The sequence below is a fragment of the Ascaphus truei genome, chromosome 14 (assembly GCF_040206685.1).
Source record: "Ascaphus truei isolate aAscTru1 chromosome 14, aAscTru1.hap1, whole genome shotgun sequence".
Taxonomy (NCBI): Eukaryota; Metazoa; Chordata; class Amphibia; order Anura; family Ascaphidae; genus Ascaphus; species Ascaphus truei.
Window position 1 is genome coordinate 53937912 of NC_134496.1, and position 7514 is coordinate 53945425.

General features: G+C 42.8%; 1 long non-coding RNA gene across 1 annotated transcript in view; it reads left to right on the forward strand.

Annotated features, from left to right (window-relative positions):
• The first annotated feature begins 7036 nt into the window (after window positions 1–7036).
• Window positions 7037–7514, forward strand: part of LOC142466183 (uncharacterized) — a 14428-nt gene continuing 13950 nt past the window's right edge. The window contains exon 1 of the long non-coding RNA XR_012788086.1: window positions 7037–7124. This is a non-coding gene — a long non-coding RNA (uncharacterized LOC142466183). The remainder of the gene's footprint in view (window positions 7125–7514) is intronic.

Below are 7514 nucleotides of genomic sequence, written 5' to 3' on the forward strand. Positions count from 1 at the left end.
TGTTGTAAGCCCTTGAGCCAAACTTCACGGCAGACCACGTTCAAGGGTCCCTAACACTAATATAAATTCTTAATAACCTGTGCATTGCCAGGAAGAATGATTTATAATAAATCTGTCAATATGAGTTGCAAAAGTTCTAAGTCTGATTGAAGCTTTTATTAACCTGTACATTACCAGGAAAAGCACTCTGTAATAGATTTGTCACAATCACACTGCATGCAGGCAAGTTCACCTGATAGTTGGAGATGCCATGGAGTGTGCTTTTAACCATTTAAATGTGGGAGGGAGTGAGCTTCAATTGGATAGGAGGTTGCCACCCTCCAAAACAGCCAAGACTAGCTGCACAAGAATTATAAAACATACAGAACACCTACAAGCTCAAATTGAACCCCCAAAATACCCACAACATATATATAAGCATATAAGTTTCACAGAGGAGTGCTACTGAGCATGGCAATTTATATTTAAAACCAGAGACATAACATAAAACACAGACAGAGCTCAGTGCACATCCAGAGAAACTTATATACGGTACAGTGCCTAAATATACATGTATAAATAACTAATAAATAAAATGGTCTTTTAGTTTAACATTTTGGCCAAATTGTTGTAAGCCCTTTGTTGTGCAGTCTTTGACTGAGCCACCTGTGCTGAAGCAGGGATATCCTGAAAACATGACCTGTTGCTGGCCCTTGAGGACTGGAGTTGCTCGTCCCTGAGTTAAACCAATGAGAAACATGAAACATATATATTAAAAAGAAGTTACGTACATGTTTAAATCTTCTAGCACTGAAAGGATTGATGTGATCAGTGAGAGCAGCTTGTTATTTCATCTCCCTGTGCCCAGTCTGGTTACAGTTCTCTCTGTGTCTGAATGACTCATCTCTCGGCCTGGGCTTGTGTTCTGCTGACATTAGGAGCACAGAACAGTTCTCTTTCTTTAACAATCCTATGAGGCCTTTGCGAGCTGAGATAGGAATTCCCTGGTTGTGCTCCAAGAATTAACTTACATTCCACAGCTTACCAGGAGCCTCCACAAAATAGGACAGCGCTTTTGAACAACGTGCAAATGTTTTTGTCAATGATTTACTCCTACTGAGCTACTGCCAATGTTTAATCACCAAATACCTTGATATTAGAGACCTAGTAACAGAGCCGGTAGAAGAATGATGTATTTCTTGAAACTAAGAAACAGGCTTATTTTCCAACATTTCAAAGCTCTTTCAAGTGATTACATTCAGATATGAGATTGTTCAATAGAAGTAGGAGGCTTTGGACAAAAACGTATCATGTAGTCTCCATTATATGTAGGTGGGGGTGACCAGTATGGAATCAGGAATTATCTCTGTTCGTTCCATTTCCGTCGGTTCTGCCATGAATAACACAGACAATTTGATAGAATGAGCAGATAGAAAGTCCTCAAAGTTCCCAAATTCCTCGATAGCAAGGAGTTTTATTTTCATCTACCCCTTTTGCCACCTGAATATGTGGCTTGAATTGGAGCAGGTATGCAGTACTGTCACCCTGGATCCATGTGAGCATGAGTCTAGTTCTGGTTGTCCATAGAGATTCTGGACAATTGCAAACCACTGAGACTACAGTTAGAAAACAAGGACTGGACCAAAGTATCACGATGATATGGATTACGGATAGTAATACGGTTACCAGGAGTTTAGGTTATTAAGATTTAAATCAGAGCTCGTTTTATGTTCTGCTGCTTTGAGTGCATCTGGGAATTAAGTTAAGAAGAAAATCACTGTGGTCAACAAGTGAAGGCATCAAAAAGGTAGATCTGGGTGGAAAATTAGGCTGATTTCTTCATTTTGTGTTGAGAGAACTCTTGTAAGCGAATAATGATACAGAACCCATCTAAATATCCAGGATTGTCTATCTATAAAGAACTCTTATAGTGACTTATTACAAGAAACCCCAATTTGCACAGTATTTGCAATACTGTATTAAGCAATGTGTGTCAAATACTGATTGTTCAACAACAACAAAAATACAAACAGATCCTTTTAAAATATACAGTAGTAAGGAAATAAGATACAGAAAATATGTGGGCAAAAGGGCACTTTGGAAAGGGTTTAACAAGGGTTTTCTACCAGACTTCCTGTGTGCAGAACAGGGGAGGCAGATAGTATGAGTTGATAGGAGACAAGGGAGGCAGATAGTATGAGTTTATTAGAGACAAGGGAGGCAGATAGTATGAGTTGATAGGATACGAGGGAGGCAGATACACTGGCGACACACTTTATTCGAGCTCGGCTAGTCCCACGAATTCGGGTATACCCGGGTGTATTGAGGTTTGTGACTGTTTTCTGCCCGAGTGCATTGAGGTATTTTCCACGCAGGGATTGAAGCATTTTATTCCCGCTGGCTGCAATACTGCACAGTATATATATATATACTGCATTACAATTCATGAATTTATGCCATCTGGTAGACACGCGAAGCATTGCAGCATATTAAATCCTAATCATTATCATTTAACAGATCAGCTGCCCGTCAGCCAGGCATGAACCCAGGCTGGGAAGGCAAACGCAACGGGGCTTGTCAGAGGTGAGGAGCGGCGCATTCCAGGTATCTGCCAGGTACATACTGGGTATTTGCTCGAATAAAGTGTGTCGGTGCAGTAGTATGAGTTTATAAGAGACAAGGGAGGCAGATAGTATGAGTTGATGGGAAACAAGGGAGGCAGATAGTATGAGTTGATAGGATACAAGGGAGGCAGATAGTATGAGTTGATGGGAAACGAGGGAGGCAGATAGTATGAGTTGATAGGAGACAAGGGAGGCAGATAGTATGAGTTGATAAGAGACAAGGGAGACAGATAGTATGAGTTGATGAGACAAGGGAGGCAGATAGTATGAGTTGATAGGATACAAGGGAGGCAGATAGTATGAGTTGATAAGAGACAAGGGAGACAGATAGTATGAGTTGATAAGAGACAAGGGAGGCAGATAGTATGAGTTGATAGGATACAAAGGAGGCAGATAGTATGAGTTGATAGGAGACAAGGGAGGCAGATAGTATGAGTTGATAGGAGACAAGGGAGGCAGATAGTATGAATTGATAGGAGACAAGGGAGGCAGATAGTATGAGTTGATAGGAGACAAGGGAGGCAAATAGTATGAATTGATAGGAGATAAGGGAGGCAGATAGTATGAGTTGATAAGGAGACAAGGGAGACAGATAGTATGAGTTGATATGAGACAAGGGAGGCAGATAGTATGAGTTGATAGGATACAAGGGAGGCAGATAGTATGAGTTGATAGGAGACAAGGGAGACAGATAGTATGAGTTGATGGGACACGAGGGAGGCAGATAGTATGAGTTGATAGGAGACAAGGGAGGTAGATAGTATGAGTTGATAGGAGACAAGGGAGGCAGATAGTATGAATTGATAGGAGACAAGGGAGGCAGATAGTATGAGTTGATAGGAGACAAGGGAGGCAGATAGTATGAGTTGATAGGATACAAGGGAGGCAGATAGTATGAGTTGATGGGACACAAGGGAGGCAAATAGTATGAGTTGATAGGAGACAAGGGAGGAAGATTGTATGAGTTGATGGGACACGAGGGAGGCAGATAGTATGAGTTGATAGGAGACAAGGGAGGCAGATAGTATGAGTTGATAGGAGACAAGGGAGGCAGATAGTATGAGTTGATAGGAAACAAGGGAGGCAGATAGTATGAGTTGATGGGACACTAGGGAGGCAGATAGTATGAGTTGATAGGAGACAAGGGAGGCAGATAGTATGAGTTGATAGGAGACAAGGGTGGCAGATAGTATGAGTTGATAGGAGACAAGGGAGGCAAATAGTATGAGTTGATAGGACACAAGGGAGGCAAATAGTATGAGTTGATAGGACACAAGGGAGGCAAATAGTATGAGTTGATAGGACACAAGGGAGGCAAATAGTATGAGTTGATAGGAGACAAGGGAGGCAGATAGTATGAGTTGATAGGAAACAAGGGAGGCAGATAGTATGAGTTGATGGGACACAAGGGAGGCAAATAGTATGAGTTGATAGGAGACAAGGGAGGCAGATAGTATGAGTTGATAGAAGACAAGGGTGGCAGATAGTATGAGTTGATAGGAGACAAGGGAGGCAGATAGTATGAGTTGATAGGAGACAAGGGAGGCAGATAGTATGAGTTGATAGGAGACAAGGGAGGCAGATAGTATGAGTTGATGGGACACAAGGGAGGCAGATAGTATGAGTTGATGGGACACAAGGGAGGCAGATAGTATGAGTTGATAGGAGACAAGGGAGGCAGATAGTATGAGTTGATAGGAAACAAGGGAGGCAGATAGTATGAGTTGATGGGACACAAGGGAAGCAAATAGTATGAGTTGATAGGAGACAAGGGAGGCAGATAGTATGAGTTGATAGAAGACAAGGGTGGCAGATAGTATGAGTTGATAGGAGACAATGGAGGCAGATAGTATGAGTTGATAGGACACAAGGGAGGCAGATAGTATGAGTTGATAGGAGACAAGGGAGGCAGATAGTATGAGTTGATAGGAGACAAGGGAGGCAGATAGCATGAGTTGATAGGATACGAGGGAGGCAGATAGTATGAGTTGATAGGAGAAAAGGGAGGCAGATAGTATGAGTTGATACAGTAGGAGACATGGGAGGCACATAGTATGATTTGATAGGAGACAAGGGAGGCAGATAGTATGAGTTGATAGGAGACAAGGGAGGCAGATAGTATGATTTGCCAGGAGACAAGGGAGGCAGATAGTATGAGTTGATGGTACACAAGGGAGGCAGATAGTATGAGTTGATGGGACACAAGGGAGGCAGATAGTATGAGTTGATAGGACACAAGGGAGGCAGATAGTATGAATTGATGAGATACGAGGGAGGCAGATAGTATGAGTTGATGGGACACAAGGGAGGCAGATAGTATGAGTTGATAGGAGACATGGGAGGCAGATAGTATGAGTTGATAGGAGACAAGGGTGGCAGATAGTATGAGTTGATAGGTGGCAGATAGTATGAGTTGATAGGAGACATTGGAGGGTTCTCATGCCCGGCACTCACCCTGGGACAGGAGGAGGCAGATAGTATGAGTTGATGGGAGACATTGGAGGGTTCTCATGCCCGGCACTCACCCTGGGACAGGAGGAGGCAGATAGTATGAGTTGATGGGAGACATTGGAGGGTTCTCATGCTCGGCACTCACCCTGGGACAGGAGGAGGCAGATAGTATGAGTTGATGGGAGACATTGGAGGGTTCTCATGCCCGGCACTCACCCTGGAAAAGGAGGAGGCAGATAGTATGAGTTGATGGGAGACATTGGAGGGTTCTCATGCTCGGCACTCACCCCGGGACCGGTTGGTTCTAGCACAATGTTATATTTCTATGTAGGTAGAACCCAGTGTAAATATAGAAGGTGGTGCACCGGCAGGATAACCATATATATACTAAGATTGAATATATAATTACATAGTAAGGTGAGCAGTAGATCACAAGTTATGTATAAATACAGAAGGTCCCTGCATGTTTAAAGGGATGAGGGAGTAAAGGTTTTTGACTCAGAGCTGTTGGTCCCTCTGGCAGTTAAGGTGTTAAGATGTGGGCACAACTGAAGCACACGATTGTGTTACATGTGCGGTTTGTTCAGCGAGGGACAGCAGATCGCTGCCAGACTCCGCCTCTGCTATTTATCTTGAGCAGCAGAGATTGTTGTTATTTGTTTAGCTTAATGCCACTGTTGGCTGTCACAGATGGTGGCATTCTTATACCCATCTTATATATAATTAAAGATTAACCCCTTTAGCGCTTGCTTTGCAATGTGTTGTTGGACCCTCCAGCACATAAGAGGTTAAAGACCCCCCCCCCTGATAATGTAAGATATATTTAATAGGTTTATATACACAGGGCATTAGCGACGTGCCAATGTCTTCCAATACGCTCTGCAAAATGTTTCGTGAATTCAGCATTTTCACAAACAGTCACTTTGCTCAAATTGTTCCCCAAATTTGGCAATTTTCGATAGCATTTTGGGAAAATAGCAGCCTATAAAGGGCCGTGTGATATGAATCTCGTGACCTACAAGTTGACTTTTAATGTCAAAATCTTTTTGCAAACATTGGCATTTTTGGTGAAATCCTCCGCACATTTTCATGCCAGAGAGAGACTGACAATTATCTTTTTTTGTGGTGGGGATAAAGTGGCCACTGAAATGTCCCCAAAATTCTGTGTAACGGAACCGTGGTCACTACAGCTGTGCAGTGCCACGTTATTTCCCTACTTAGCATTGAACCTTCTGCTACTCACTAACAAATACCGTTTCCATGATGTATTCCCGGGTATTTATTGTATCCACGTTTCTCTTTGGACTAATATTATTAGGCCTAAATGTTTGAGTGTATGTTTTTATTCATATAATGCCAGCACCGACCTCCGCACCCTACAACAGGGGTTGTCCTCTCTTTTCAGTGGAATAAATACAATTGGACACAGTATAACCGTGGTAGTGTAGGGACTGCGAAAAGGGGGTCACCATGACTAGGGTTGCCAGACGCTATATATATAATTGTCCCTTATTTGACTCAGCCATTGATTGAGCCACCTGTGCTGAAGCAGGGATATCCTGAAAACCTGACCTGTTGGGGGTTCCTGAGGGCTGGGGTTGAGCCCCCTGAACTAAATGACCCATACTTATTTACCTCAAATGTATGGGGACTCCAATATAAGAATATACATTGGACTTCTCCATTAATACTGACCAACCGAATGTATCATGTTCCTCCTTTCTCCCTGACAATGATTCCCTCATCCCAGTAAAGTCCGGGGAAATGTAAGAAATCTTTAGCATTTTCCTCCGAACTCTCCCTGATAGAAACTTTCCGCTTTCCTTCAATCTATCTGCCTCTAAATTCATTCATTTGTCAGTTTATAAACGGCACTTCATCCTTTCACTTCAGGAGGTACTGAACCCCCTGCCTCTGTATTTGAGCAAGTCCTTAGATTTCCCGAACAGTGTGTCCTCCTCCCCATAACACAAACCAGCAGCCTCCAGCGTGTCATTGTCTGTGCAGCTCAGGACAAAGGCTGCTGACGCTGGCACAGAAGGGGTACGAGGGCCTTGTACAGCAGCAAAGGTAAATGGGACAAAGGTTTTGGCGTCGCATGCAAAACAGGACACGGGGACATTTTTATCTTTATCAATGCATCTGGGATGTTCTGCTGACTTGTGCAATGCTAAATGTTACTGGAACATAATGTACTGGTGATTATGCAAGAAGGCGGCACAGAGCTGAACGAGGCAGCTGATAAGTTGCTTTTGAGGAACAAACAATGTTTAGTATTAAACAGAGATCCCATAACAATGGGAAGACTTTGATCCACATGTGGGTTATATGAGACGTCCCACTTGGCCAGTACAAAATATTTATTTCTTTTTACAAATGTTCTGTATTTTTGGGAAATGTTCTATTTTGGAGCGATATTAATGTACATTTATTGTAAATTCTCGAATGAAAGGATTTATG